Below are 15,259 nucleotides of genomic sequence, written 5' to 3' on the forward strand. Positions count from 1 at the left end.
ATGAATTATCATTCGCAACAGGAATGTAGTTACTATGAGTATTTACCATCTTTTAGGAGCTCTCCATGTCTTCTTGATCACTGCGATGCAGCTACACTGGGCAAGAGTTGGTTTTGGTGCAATAGCTGAATAAATAAATATGGGGAAAGCTGCAAATGTAAAAAGAAGAGAGGGACTGATAAGGATTTATATTCAGCCATGGTAAGGACCAACAAGAGACAGAACAATAACTCATGCTCTATTATTGTAATAATGCCTAGAGAAGCAGGGCAGAAAGGTGGGGTGGTAACTACAGCCAGCAGTGAGCGACTTTGAGGTATAAGATGCCGAAGCAGAACTGAGAGGAGAGCAAAGCTCTTCCTTTCATCTTACCATATTTAATTTCCCTCTTGCAAGGAGCAGGAGGATTCCACAAGGAGAATAACCACTGCTCGTGCAGCAGCATCACTCTGGTTAAGTTCTGTACATGGGACAAAACAGTATCTCCATGAGAACTCTGCATGAAACTAATACTGGAGTTAATCACTGTACCAGGTTATCGCTCAATGTATCCACTGCTGCAATGTGCTGTGCACTTTATAATCCAGCAGCAAAGTGAATTTGTTGACTTAAAATTCAGTGCTGGCTAGGGAAAAATGTACTATCAGGTTTGCCAGGATGGATAAAGCCAATGGCTAAAGCAGAGAGAAGACCTGTTTACTTCTCACAACAGCAGCAGCCTTTTGAATTTGAAGGTTTCCTTCCAGAACCTGAGAGAAGTTTTTGAATGATCATGGCATTTTTGTGCAAGGGGCACAAAACCACAATGCCTGATATTCACCATTCACCAGATAAAGCCAGAATCTTTTAATGTTTTAATTGGGAAAGATGTCTGTCTATCTCCCAGACACAATGCAGCCTGCTGAACTCCCAGGGTTTTAAAATGACTAATGATTTGACACCCAAACAGGCTCAGGCTTACGGGACTTGGACAAACCTTTGCTCGATGCTTGTTAGGCAACCAGCACACAGAAGCCCGGTCTGCACCTGGCAGTTCTGGCTATATTAATAGTATTGGATCACTAACTAATGAGAGTTGTCAGGAATTGGCAAGCACCACTTGTAATTGTCACTCGAATCCAGTTCCCCCCCTCGCCCCCTCCCAACACTCTAAGGTATTTAATCAATTTTTCTAAATGAGTGTTTACTTTTCACATTAACTCATCTGAAAAGTTACGCTGATAACTTAAAAACAAAGCAGAGAGGCAGAACATGTAGTTCTAGTAATTGCAAGGTCACAGAAAATTTTTTTCTTGAACTCCCTCCTCCCTAGCTCCTCCGCTTTGGCAGAGCAAAGCGCATTTACCAGCCCTGTGTGCACCTGCGCATTGGTCCTCTGTTGGAGAAACAATGCCGTATATGCAAGAGCCTGACTTGCTTTTCAGAGCATATAAAATGGTCATAAATATAAGTACACTAAAGAGCAGGAATGTTTATTTATGGCATTGCTTGCCCAGCAGTGGAACCAGTGTCTCATGGATGTTTTTTCTTGCACCGTAACCCAGCTCTGGGAAGCTGTAATTCATCATGAACCGAATTCTGGTTTCACCCTCTGTACATGAGGAAAAGTTTGCTTAAAATGCAGGAATAACAAAGACAGTTTCCATTGACATACAGTAGATAAACCTTTCTTAGTCAGACCGATGCCTTACAAGAGGCAGTTTTCCCAGTCTAGGTTTTTGGTTCGTTGTTTGTTGTTTGGTTGTTTTGTTTTTTTTTTTTAATAACAAGGCATTACAGTATAAGGAAGTGTAATGGAAAATGCAAACATTTTCTTCATTGCAAGCAGAAAGCTGCCCCTGGATATTGGCAACACCCAGACTTTTGTGTACAGAAAAGCGCCGGGATAAATGATGGTACCCTTTTCTAATGCAACAGTTCCTGATAAATGTTTCTCAATGTTTTTTTTGTGCTGTCATTGATCATATTTTAAATAGGAGAAAACAACATGGAATTTTGACTTGATAAAGCTGTCCTTGGTTTTACACTCCAAATATCAGGTATTGATAAAGAACCAATGTAATTTTTGTTGCCCTTGTGTGGGAAATAGGAAGAAAAAAGATAAGTCAGTAGCAGGTATCCTGTTTCAAGGCCTAAAGGAAGGTGCATTTTTTTGGCTGAGATTTAGCTGAGATTGAACACTGAGATTTTCTTGTTTCTTTTGAAATGTGTGATGACAAAATTTTTTCCAGCTCACATTCATTTATCATTTTGTAAATGTATACTTAATTTCTTTAATGAATGAGACAAACAACTCCTGGAGGGGGAGCAAATGACAGTACTTTGTTCTTATATAAATATATGTAGTTGTATTAGCTAAAAGCTAGGTCACATTGTGTGTGTGTATACACACATATAATTGAATGATGTACTAGAAAACAGAGTTTTGAAAACTTCTATGATGAAAGGGACGTACTTTCCAATCATGTTTATACATGTATATATGTACAAGAATAAATTTTTTTCCCAGCTGGAACTTAGGAGATTCTGAGAACCTAGGAAAACAAAGAAGAAAAATAGTGAGAAATATTTCAGAAAAATTAATTCTCACAAATTTTTTAACTTGCCAAGAAAACCACACTGTGAGGTCATCTCAGAACTGAGAGGATGAAAATTACTTCACTTGGGCCAGCTTAGAAGTAACGCTATAAGAAGCAGCCTGAAATGACTGCACCTCATACCTTGCACCGTACAGCACTCTTATTACCAATACTGTGTGTACAGAAGGGTTAAAAGATGGAATTTTGGTCTGTGGATGGACACTGGGTGAGAATTAGATAGCCAAGGAATGCAGTTAGCACAACAGACAGATAATTTATTGTTTGAAATGCTGACCATAGAGATAAAAAGCTGAGAAATGTTAGGGAGGATGTGCAGCTGTGAAGATACAAGGTACAGCTCACGATCTTGCTTGCTTTGCAAGCATCCTGTTTTTGGCTTGAGCACAGATGATATGTGACTGCTGGATTATGGTAATATGCTGTGTGAACAAAGCCCATGAACCAATAGATGGGATGACTATGTCGCGTGCAGCGCGCCCAGCCAGCGGGTGCATGCGCCATAGGCTCCCTTTGTTGCAACCAAGGTGTGTTTTTGGCACTTGCTGGCCACGTGTGTCAAAACCCGTTTCCTCTGCCATGTAAATATTGGGATTTCCTGAAGAGGGGTGGGCTGGTGTATGGTGAGGCCACTGTTGCCTCCGTGGGGACGCCCACGTAAAGCTGGCACCTACTGACCGCTGGGCTGAGCTCACAGCGCAAGACAGCACCAGATTGTACAGATGAACCATCTTCCTCACAGTCTTCGGGTCAGTAAGACTATTGCTTTGCTGAACACTTGTAGTGTAGTTAATAAAGTCTTTTGTGCTGCTAGATAGTCTGTGTGTGCATGCCATTCTTTCCCCAGGAATCCTCGAAACCACTCTAAAACATACTGGTACAGAATTCTAATTGGGTTCTATTCCTGTGTTATAGAAGAAATTTGATTAGTTATATTCTTCTCTCTGAATAGTCTCGTTTAGCATTAGTAGCTTAGCACTAGTAGCTAAAGTACTCGAAGCCTTAGGCCACAAGAGCTGGCCGAGAGTAAACTTTTTGATAAAACTAAGGCTGCTAATACAGAACTAGCTGAATCGGGCAGATGCGAGCTGAATGAAGAAGGTAAGGACCAAGGAAACAATCCAAGAGAATGAGGTAACTTCACAAGAAGGCCAGCCCAGTGACAGTGAAAACCAGTTAAGAAATCAAGAGACCACCGACCAGAATTAAGTGATTGGACTTGGGGATTGGGTGACGGGTGGTACGTGTATAATTGAGGGGTGTGATCTGGGGTAGGGGTCCCTCTCCGGACGCACCCAGCTTGAGCTGTAACCTGAGAACTAATAGAAGTGGAATTGGAAACTTTCACTTGGACTTTACATTAATCAGTTGGATCCTAGGGTTGGACCCTGTTATGTTGGCCAGCATGCATAAATTCATAACAGTTTGGCAACTGAGATGGGACATTAGGTTGACCACCATCAGAACCTCTCATCTCCAAATGTCCAATCAGCGCCAACGGGTGAGTTCAACTGGGATGTTTGGTGGCGGGAGGCACCAAAGGTGGTGAGTCTTAAATTCCCACTTCAAAATAATTTTAAATTCTGGTAAATAGTGCACTAAAGGAGAATTGTATGGGCTGATCAGCATAAGACACAGAATTTTAGAATGGGAAATATTTTCAGCATAGAAAAGGGGAAGCCCTTAGCCGAAGTACTGGAAAACGGGTAAAATCGATGGTACCAAAGGCACAGGGGAAAAGAGATTAATAACATTATGCCAAGAGGATTGGCCTTAGCATAATGTTACATTCCTCACACAAGAGGGCAATCTGGCAGAAAGGTGGCCACTACAGGGAACCTTTGACCAACAGGAATTAACATTTGCATCAAAATTTGGAGGACAGGTTCCCTGGACAGTTGGACTATTGGCATGTGTGGGATAATTAGGCATTCACTAGGTGAAAAGAAAAGCCTAGAAAAAGTGGAAAAATTTCCTTTAGAAATGTTGTGAGTATATAATCTACTAAAACACTTGTGGAAGCTGCTCCACCCTATGTTCTGCTGTCTACTTTGGCTTCTCTATCCCCCTGGCTCTTAGCTACACCTGTTTTCCAGACCCCCTTGCCGGTGTTGCCAGTACTGGGGATGGCTGCACCTGGTCCAGGTGGGGCACCCCAGCTAGCCAATGCAAGGGTCTACTGACCTTGGCACCCCCAGGATTTGATTGCTTGGAGTCAACAGACTCCCATACTTAAAGACAACCCAGAGAAAGTGTTACAAGTCATGAAGGTAATACCATGGGCATACGACCCTACATGGGGAGATGTGCAGATAGATGCTCCTTGAAGTCCTATTCAACCCAGACAAAAAGCACGCAATTCTTGATGTGAACTGTTAGTGAGCAGAACAAGGGGGAGATGCAGCTGCCCAGACAGCCTGGCCAACTGTGAATCCTGGGTGGAATCAAAATGCAGATGCAGACTACAGACAATTACAATTAGCCAGACAAGGCTTTGAAGAGGCTATACGTTTGGCAGGACAAAAACCTGTGAATTGGTCTAAAATAAGGGAGTGTCAACAGAAGGAACACCCCTCAGCTTTTCTCTCTAGATTATTTAAACCAGTCAGAATGTTTGGAGGACTAGATCCAGAAGCAGAAGCTAATAGACCTCTAATGGTGTCTACTTTTGTGGATCAAACATCTCCAGATATTAAAAAATATTTTTCTAAACATGTCCCTGACTGGCCAGGGAAGTCAATGGATGAGGTAGTACATTTGGCTATGTTTGTATACAATGGTCAAGATGAGGAAGGGGTTAAAGAAAAGAGGCTTCAGACGAAGGAGAAAGTAAGTGTGTTTGTGGCTGTGCTGAGGAAGGGTTTGGAGAAAGTAGCGGGAGAGGCCAGGGAAGAGCCAGAGGAGGTAGATGGAATAAAGGTGAATGTGATTTCCATCTGGGAGCTAACGACTGTTGTGCTTATTGTGGGGAACAGGGGCACTGGAAATGGGAATGTCCTGTGAGGCTGAGAGGGCCCCAGGGGCCTGGATTTGGGAGAAATCAGATGAATATCGCTGAACAGCAATGATGGGAGAAGGAAGACTCAGACAAATCTCAGGGTATATATAGGTTTTGGAGTACTAAACTTAATAATAAGGGTCAAACTGTGGGAAAAATAGACGACAAGAAAATACCATTCCTAGTGGACACAGGAATATCACTTTTGAATTTCAATCCTAAGGGGCAGCTCTCAACCGGTAGAGTATTGGTTCAACGAGTCACGGGAAAAAAGGAACAATCACTTATCCAGGCAATATTGCTCTGGATAGGTGGCCAGGAGAGGTGGGGAAGATCTGTGATTGCAGAATCACCTATGTGTGATTCTGCCTATTATGACCTATTATGATCCCTAAATGCCTGGATCTGTCTGTCCCCAGAAAGGGTAGAACTTATAGTAGCAGGGGTCTGTCTCACTGCCGAAAACTTGCTCAAAATTCCTGGGGTTCCACCTGAACTTATTAAAGTACCTTCAAAATTGTGGAGCTTCACCAGAATCGATGTGAGTTTATTGAAATTGGCACAATTGGTCTCCATAAAAACAAAGGGAGGAAAGCCTGTAGCAATCAAGCAGTATCAAATTCCCAGGGAAGCAGAAAAAAGTATTCAGAAACAAATCAACCAATATCTCAAAAAAGGGGTTTTATGATGATGCAGTTCCCCATATAATATCTCTATTTCACCTGTAAGCAAAAAAAGGTTAGACAAAGAAGGAGATCCAGAATATTGGTTTGTACAGGGTCTCAGAGCAATAAATCAACATGTGATTGTACCTCATCTGGTGGTTCCAGACCCATCAACAATATTATTGCAAATTACACCTTGGGCAAAATACTTCACCATTATCAATTTAACAGCTGCATTTTTTAGTATTCCCATAGCAGAAGACAGCCAGCATCTGTTTGCATTTATGTGGGAAGGCCAACAACTAACTTGGACCTGTTTGCCCCAAGGGTTCACTGGGTCTCCTATGATATTCTCCCATTTGCTTAAAGATGTCTTGAAAGATATTATATTACCTGGAGGTTCTATACTTGTACAATATATGGTATACTTGTACAGTATGTGGATGATTTGTTACTTGCCAGTAAGACACATGAAGATTGCTTGAAAGATACTATTTTTCTATGTACTACTTTAGCAGAAAAAAGTAGCTTTGCACCTCTTTGTACGTTTCAGCTGTGTCAGCAGGAAGTAAAATATTTAGGATTTATATTAAAAGGACAAAGACTAGCAGACCCAGAACAGGTCCAGGCTATTGTAGAAATACCTTGACTGGTAACAAACAATTGTGAGGATTTTTAGGTGCAGTAGGATACTGCAGACCCTGGATACCCGGGCTAGGGGAGTTCTGTAAGCCATTGACAGAAGCCACCAAGGCAGAGGAAGTGGAGCCTATACGTTGAGGTCCGGAGAGAGAAAAGGCTTTCCAAGTTATAAAAGGAGCTTTAGCTTCTGCTCTGGCACTGGGATTGCCGGATTACTCCAAGCCCTTTGAACTATTTGTGCACGAGAACAAAGGAGTAGCCAGCGGTGTCCTTACTCAAAAGCTAGGTCCACACTGCCGCCCTGTGGCTTATTGCTCAACTCATTACTCAACTCAACTGGATCCTGTAGCGGCAGGGAGTAATTCCTGTGTTAAAGCAATAGCAGCAACAGCGATTATCATAGAAAGAAGCAGACTATTAGTCCGGGGTCTAGTAGAACTGATTCTTAAGCAACACGCTACACAAGCATTGTCCCCACAAAGAGCGCATTGCTATGAATTAACAATTTTAAATGGGGATAATACTACTTTAAAAAGATGTGATGTTTTGAATCCAGCAACTTTACTGCCTGTTCCCTCCCATGGTAAGCTGCGTCATGATTGTGCTCAAGGAGTGTTTTGCTCCAGCTGCCTATGGGAAGATCTGCAGGATCAACCTCTAGAGAACTTGGATCTAACCCTTTTCACCAATGAATCTTCATACTATGTGAATGGAAAATGACACATGGGCTATACAGTGGTGAGAAACTTAGAGGTACTTGAAGCAGAACCTCCACAACCCTCGGTGAGTGCCCAAGGGGCTGAATTAACTGCATTAGCAAGAGCAGCCTGGTATGGATGTAATCAGTGGGTAATTATTTATACTGATTCTAAATACATTTTTGGAGTGTGTCATGCGATGGGTAGGCTATGGAAAGAACAAGGGTTCCTTACCTCGGTGGGAAAGAGTATTTCTAATGGAACTGAAATCTGAATGCTGTTGGAAGCTATTAAGGGTCCAAGGGAAATTGCTGTAGTACACAGTCCAGCTCATACCAAAGGATCCAGCAAAACTGGAAGAAATAATGAATTGGCAGCTAAAGCAGCTAAAGCTGCTGCCCGCCAACCTATAAGTGAGTGTACCGCCATAACAACTCCCACTGCTGATAATTGGCCAGAGACCAATAATCCAGCCCAAATATATGCAGAGGTTACTCAGGAAGAACAGGCACGATGGGAAAGTTTGGAGGCTGTGAAAGAAGAAACTGGAATTTGGACTATTGGGGGAAAACCCATTTTAGCAAGAAAATATTTAATGACTTTGTCTAGGTGGTTTCATGATAAAACAGATGGAGGGATGACAGCAATCGTTAACCAGACTGAAAAAATGTGGGGTGCCCCCAGGATACATATGGCAGTAAAAAGGATTGTGAGTTCTTTTTCTACATGTTGGAAGTTTTCCAATGCAAAACCCAAACAGGAGGTTGGAGGATGACCATAAGCGTACTTCCCATTCCAAAGACTGCAAACTGATTATGCTGACACGCCTCCTGTGAGCGAATTTAAGCACCTGCTGATAATCGTGGATCAACTCTCAGGATGAGTAGAAGCTTTTCCCACCAGGAAAGCCGATACTGCAGGAGGGGTCAAAGCACTCCTGCAGGAAATCATTTCCAGATACGAAATACCCAAAACCATAGAATCCCATAGGGGTTCTAATTTTTCAGCAGGAATACCAAACAGTATCTTTAAAAGTTTAGGAAAACAGTGACAACAACATGTCCCATATCATCTGCAGTCCTCAGGACAGGTGGAAAGAATGAACAGGACTCTTAAAAATAAAATTGCTCAAACTTGTAGTCAGGTAGGTTTGAAATGGCCTGAAATTTTAGGAATAGTGCTATGGGATATTAGAAATATCCCTCACCAACCTCTAGGGTCGTCGCCAGCAGAAATAGTATTTGGCAGGAACTTAGCTGTACCTGGGACCTTTGCCCATGCTAGGACCAGCCTCTTAGATGGAGATGAATGAGTTACCAAATTTGTACTGGGGATAGAAAAACATCTACAAGAAAACAGGGCACAAGCCAGATAGTTTCAATCAGTACCAGCTAGAATGCAAGTACATGATATCCAGTTTGGAGACCCAGTAATGATAAAAGTCCACTCTTGCAAAATAAAGTTGGACCCTAAATAGGAGGGGTGTTATTAACTTCTTATTTTGCTGTAAAGGTGGCAGAAAAGGATAACTGGATTCACCACTCTCATGTTAAATGCCTACCCAGAGAATATCAGTTAGATGGACCACCATCGACCCCACAAGACTCCGTCAATCCTACCTTGGAGATTGAAACCACGACTGTTTGAGCTCACCAAGGCTGAAGGAAATCCCAGAACCATGTTGTTTTTGTTTTCCTTCTAGAGCAAACTGGACCAGGAAGTCACCTGTTGCTTGATCAAGTGGACCATCAGGGACCATAAATGAAGGACAGTGTCCTGTTTGGTGTATCCACCATCCTTGTAGAGTGGCAATCACTCCAGGCTCAGTTCTAACAGGGAAAGGTTTGAGATGGCATCAGCATGGTTGGCTTTGGTTATCCTGCAATAATTGTGGTCCATGTCATCCTGGGTGATGTATTAGTAACTGTTACAAAGGTCATTGGGAAAACCATCATTGAGGTTGGAGCTGGGGAAATATAACCAGAAGAGGTGCAGCCAGATGCATAAACTGGTGCTGCGCATGCAGGTAGCACCAATTGCCCAGTGAAGAAGAGTTAGCCACAAGACTCAATGTTTTAGTATTAGATTATCTTCCATACCTTCTTAAAATAGGACTAGAGTGGTTACCCTAGTTCTGGTATTAACCCTTCTTTGTATAGATGTTTTAGTTCTTTCCTTTTGTACATTTGATTGAAAGCAATGGGCAAACCATTGCCAAAATGGGCTCAACCATGCATTGACAACCCCATTCTGTGAGAGTTATTCCCAAAACTCTGTTAATACAATAGCTTTCTTTACTACCTTTACTAATACCCCAGCTCTTAGTTATAAGGAACACAATTCCTTTGTGTCATTGGCCCATCATGTGGCCAACCTAACTAACCAGATTGTTGGGTATGCACCCATACCCCATTAACTCCCAGAACAGGTATACCCGTTATCATGATTCCTTTGACCTTAATTGAATTGGAAGCGACAGAGAACTATCTCCTCCAACTCGCCTATCTGGAGTAAGACTCTCTTAACTCAGACCACGTACCAGGATTGGGAATATACAACCACCATGCTAACAGAAGGAACTTTCTGTTTCACTTGTAACTAATCTGACCAATATGCCTACCCAGCAGGAAACAGCTCATGCCTCATAACCCAGTGGAGAGGTGGTTACTGATTTAAGAACACCTGCACTTTCTGTAAAGGTCAAACCCCATTTTTTGAAACTATAAGTTTCAGGCCACAGAGGAATAACTGCAGTAACATCTCAACGTATCACACCAGAACAATCTACAAGTGCTGGAAAGGTAAAGGACAATGTAGTCTAAATGGAAATCGGGTATCTGAGAATGAAGACAGTTTTGACCTTCTGTTGGGAAGATGTGGGATTTTAATCTTACGTACCAGTGTACTAACATGTAGACATTACTCCCTATTTTGGGCCCTACAGGGCCATTATTTTGTCTGTGGCCGAAAAGCTTATAAAGTACTACCAGCCAATTGGGCAGGCAGTTGTTACATAGCCTGTGGGGTGCCACATTTACACATTACTTCTAAATTACCTCAGAGAACAATTAGGAACATCAGAGAAACTTCACTCATTGACATTGGAGAACAAACTCTTCAAAAACTAAAAAAGGGACTAGATAGCACATGGAGACATCCACTATCAGAGGGAAAACTAATAGGACATTCTACTTCAGCAATAACTCCGTTAGTGACTGGCCCTGCTGTTGCTTGTGTAGACTGATATACCATCGGACTACAAACAGTCTCAGAAAAGGTTGCTTCAGAACTTGAAGACTCTATCAATGATCTAGCAACAGCCATTGAATCCCTCAGCGAGGAGGTGCAGCAAGAAAGGATCTTTTCCCTCCAAAATTGGTTAGCCTTAGATTATCTCCTGGCATTTCAAGGAGGCGTGTTGCATTAATTGAATCTCTGTGTTGTATCTATATAAATGACAGTTTCCATGAGATATATCAAAAGGTGATTTAGGCAGAAACACATGCTCCCAAAGGAGCCCAAAGTGTATTCAACCCCCCTGAAAGTGGCTGGTTACAAAACTTGTTCTTTTGATGGGGATTATCACAATTGTTTAGTAGTTTACTTAGTTCATTGCTAAAAAGCTTTTTACCTGTGATTATTATGCTTCTGATAACCTGCTGTGTTTTTACTTGTATTCAGAATTGTTTACAGAATATTCTTATGAAATCTATACAAGGGTATTGAAGAGTCCTCATACAAGACCAACTATAGATGGGCAGGGATGCCTGAAAAGAAACGAAGGGAGGACTGGTATAGAAGAAATTTGATTAACTGTATTCTTCTCTCTGAATAGTCTCGTTTAGCATTAGTAGCTTAGCACTAGTAGCTAAAGTACTCGAAGCCTTAGGCCACAAGAGCTGGCCGAGAGTAAACTTTTTGATAAAACTAAGGCTGCTAATACAGAACTAGCTGAATCGGGCAGATGCGAGCTGAATGAAGAAGGTAAGGACCAAGGAAACAATTCCAAGAGAATGAGTTAACTTCACAAGAAGGCCAGCCCAGTGACAGTGAAAACCAGTTAAGAAATCAAGAGACCACCGACCAGAATTAAGTGAGTGGACTTGGGGATTGGGTGATGGGTGGTATGGGTATAATTGAGGGGTGTGATCTGGGGTAGGGGTCCCTCTCCGGACGCACCCAGCTTGAGCTGTAACCTGAGAACTAATAGAAGTGGAATTGGAAACTTTCACTTGGACTTTACATTAATCAGTTGGATCCTAGGGTTGGGCCCTGTTACGTTGGCCAGCATGCATAAATCTGTAACACCTGTCAGTACTAAAATTGCTTATACTGGTGTAGGTATTGTTATGAAGAAAGGAAAATAGACTCTACTCCTATAAAAGCATCCACACTACTGATTAGACTGATATAATTACATCAACAATAAAAACATCAGACCTCTAATTAGCCCAGTGCTACCAAAGCCTGCGTGTACTTTGCAGTGCCCTTTCTCCTTTTCCAATCCAGGATTTGGATCTGTGTTCTGTAACTGCAGCCCTCACCTACAGAAATTTGGCAATTTATACCTTCTGAAGTTGGTTGCTCTGGAAACAGGCTACAATTTTTTCCAGCTTCACAGCAAGAGCTGCTGAACTCCAAGACAAACAAGCATAGCAGCTCTGTTCACTTGCTTCTCCAGGCCAATGAACTTGGGTCAGGAGTCACAGATTATTTTCCTCTCTTCTTAACCACTGTGAGGCCAATCCCATGAGGAAGGAGCTTTTGATTGACTTGAGAAAACACTGAAGCCCTGAAGTACCTTTCACAAAAGGAAGCTGGAATAGGAAATTTCATACATGCCAGACAAGTATCAGACAACATCCGCCTGAGTATCAGAACGGGGGGTGGAAGGGATCTATAGAGGGTTACAGAATCAGGGCCATTTCCTAAAAGAGAGCCCTTCTGTCTGGTGCCTCCCTTTTTCTCCCCAGTCCTATGAACTCTGACAACATCCTATTTTTCTGCAAGGACTATTGGATATTACTTCCATATTGTTGCTTGCTATATTATCAGTCTGTTATTAGTCACTCAACTCATGGTCTTCTGAGCTTCTTCCTTCACCAAGCCATTCATCAAACATCTGGAATCACTCAGGCACCCAAAACGCATCCTGCTAGCACAGGACAAAGCAGCGGGTGTTAACACCCAAGAAAACACAGTGTTTCTTACCAGATTTTCCCCCTGGGATCAGGCAGTTAGAGGTGAGATCATCAGAAAGTGTCCTTTTCCTTCCTTCTTTCCCCTTTATGGACCTGGACACACAGACTGACTGCAGTAAGCGTGTGGTACCCAGTGCTTTCTCACTTAGGTGCAAATTACCTGGGCTGCTGGCATATGGCAAGGCAGCACTCCAGCTCCTGCTTTGCTAATTTGCTGTTTTATTAACATACAGGGGAGGAGAGAAAGCAAAGGCTAGGGGAATGTCAGGAAACTTTGCTGTCCAATATGCGAGATCCTGTCCAAACTATCTCCTCAGCAGATGTCTTAAACTACAGGGACTCTTCCTTCTCTTGATAGGTGTAGACAGTTCAGTAACTCTGTGGCAAGGATGAAGTCAACTGGCCCCACATATTCACAAAATAAAACATGAAGGCTCAGAAGCTATTAGGGTTTCCATTTTCGGTTATGTAGTACTCCTTGCTCTCTATCAGCTTGGCCCCTACCAACACTCTGCTGAACTCACACTTTTATTAATCTACTTGGAAGTTGCTGTTACAGCCAAAATAGACTTAATTAGTCCTTTAATTAACGGGTATTTTAGCAGACATAAGCTGCCACAAAATACAAGATTACTGGTTTGAGGCCTTAATGTAACTGCTGTGCCAGTAGTGCATTACAGAAACCATTTGATACTACATATTTCATTAAAAACTAAAATTAAATTGCCCATATGTACTTGATTTAAAACTCTTCATGGCTCATTTGCACCAGTGATACACATGCAAATAATCAGAGTTGGAGAAAACATTATCCTTTACCTTCCTCTCTTCCTGCAGTAACCTAGCTCACATTGGAGGAGGGCAGCTAAGTGGTAATATTTTCCAGTTACTGTTTAATAATTTGTTTAAATTAGCTAAAGGTAGTATAAGGTTTTTCCTCCAGCTAGAAGACTCGGGGTGTCCTGGTAAGATAAGGACACAGCAAAGCAGGCAGCCACAAGAGAGCTTTCAGAGCACTAGACAAGTATTCTTTTTAAGACACTGATATATTTTTAGAGCCCAGGCTCAGCTTGAGCTCCTGTGGGGGTGCAGCATCAGTAGATTAAGCATTGAGAGCTCATGCTGAGCACATCAGAGGCTGCAGAAAACCAGCAGCAGAGCATGCCACAGGCGAGCATGAAGGCGGCAAAGAGGAAGGCACAAGTGTCATGCTCCATCCTAGGGACACTTAGTAAGACAGTGGGGTGGAAGTGTGAAAACTAGGTTGTTAGACCCAGGGAAACAGAAGCAGCTGAAAAACTTCATGGCAATGATGGAGACGAAATAACAATACTTGCGGTCGCCCAATTCAGTTCTCATGATCACACAGAATTAGAAATTGCCAAAACTGTACTACCTGATGCAGATTTTCTGACAAGGGAGGAGATGCAGAGCTCTAGTGTCAGGATTGAGCCTTGATTTTGCTGATGAATTGTAAGCAAAAATATATCACAAGATGCAGAAAAGGCCCACCTGATTTTCAGTCCCTTCAGGGATGCAAAACCAATATAAGTTTCCTTTCCATAATGTACGAATGTGATTAAAATGGCACAGAAAAGGAACGAGGGCATGCTTGCCTTTGCTCAGTTCCTTTTTTCAGTTTTCCTTACAAGGAACTTTCTTTAAATTCTTGGGTTTGTTTTTTTTTCAGATGTCACATTAACTCCAAAGATGTGTCATCTTCTTACATGGGTGTGTAAACAGAATCTTACCATCTCTTCCTCCCCAAAACTTCCCCCCTATACTCCAAAGGACATGAGACAAACAGTGCGTTGCAAGGAAAGCTTCATACGTAACTGATAAGCTCTGTATGCTTGTGATTAAATTGTCACAGGTCTTCTTCAGTAATGCAAGGAAGCAAGAGAAAAGCCCTCCAGAGATGGGGGATTAGGGGAGGCCTTCAATTATTTACACAGATGAAAGAGTAAAGAGTTTGCTATTCTCACACAACCAGCAAGTGGTTGAAGGGGCCACTCAACTCCATAGACAAATTTCTCTTTGACTAGCTGAGTAAACTGATGCTTCCTACCATGGCAGTGACACTGGTTCTATATTGTACGAGACAAAACCTCAGCCCAATCTAGAGCTTGCAGGTGAAAGTTCCTTGTGTTCCCACCAATACAGATCCCACTGCTATGTCTTACCTTTTGGGTTCTTTTCCCCTCTCCTTGCACGGTAAGTGCAAAGGGCATCAGCTATGAGGAATTTAGAAATCTCAAGTGACTGAAAACAGACACAGGCTTTGGGTTTTATAGCAGATATAATTTAACAAAAACTCAAAATATATTTTTCTGACATTTTAAAAAATAGTTTTAAAAATTATTTGCTCAGGTAAGGTTAAAATGATTTAAAAGCATAATTATCAGGATCACTCTTCAAAAGTGACATTTCACAACATCATCATCTTTTCCATTAAAGC

Source organism: Pelecanus crispus, chromosome 6, assembly GCF_030463565.1.
Source record: "Pelecanus crispus isolate bPelCri1 chromosome 6, bPelCri1.pri, whole genome shotgun sequence".
Classification (NCBI taxonomy): domain Eukaryota; kingdom Metazoa; phylum Chordata; class Aves; order Pelecaniformes; family Pelecanidae; genus Pelecanus; species Pelecanus crispus.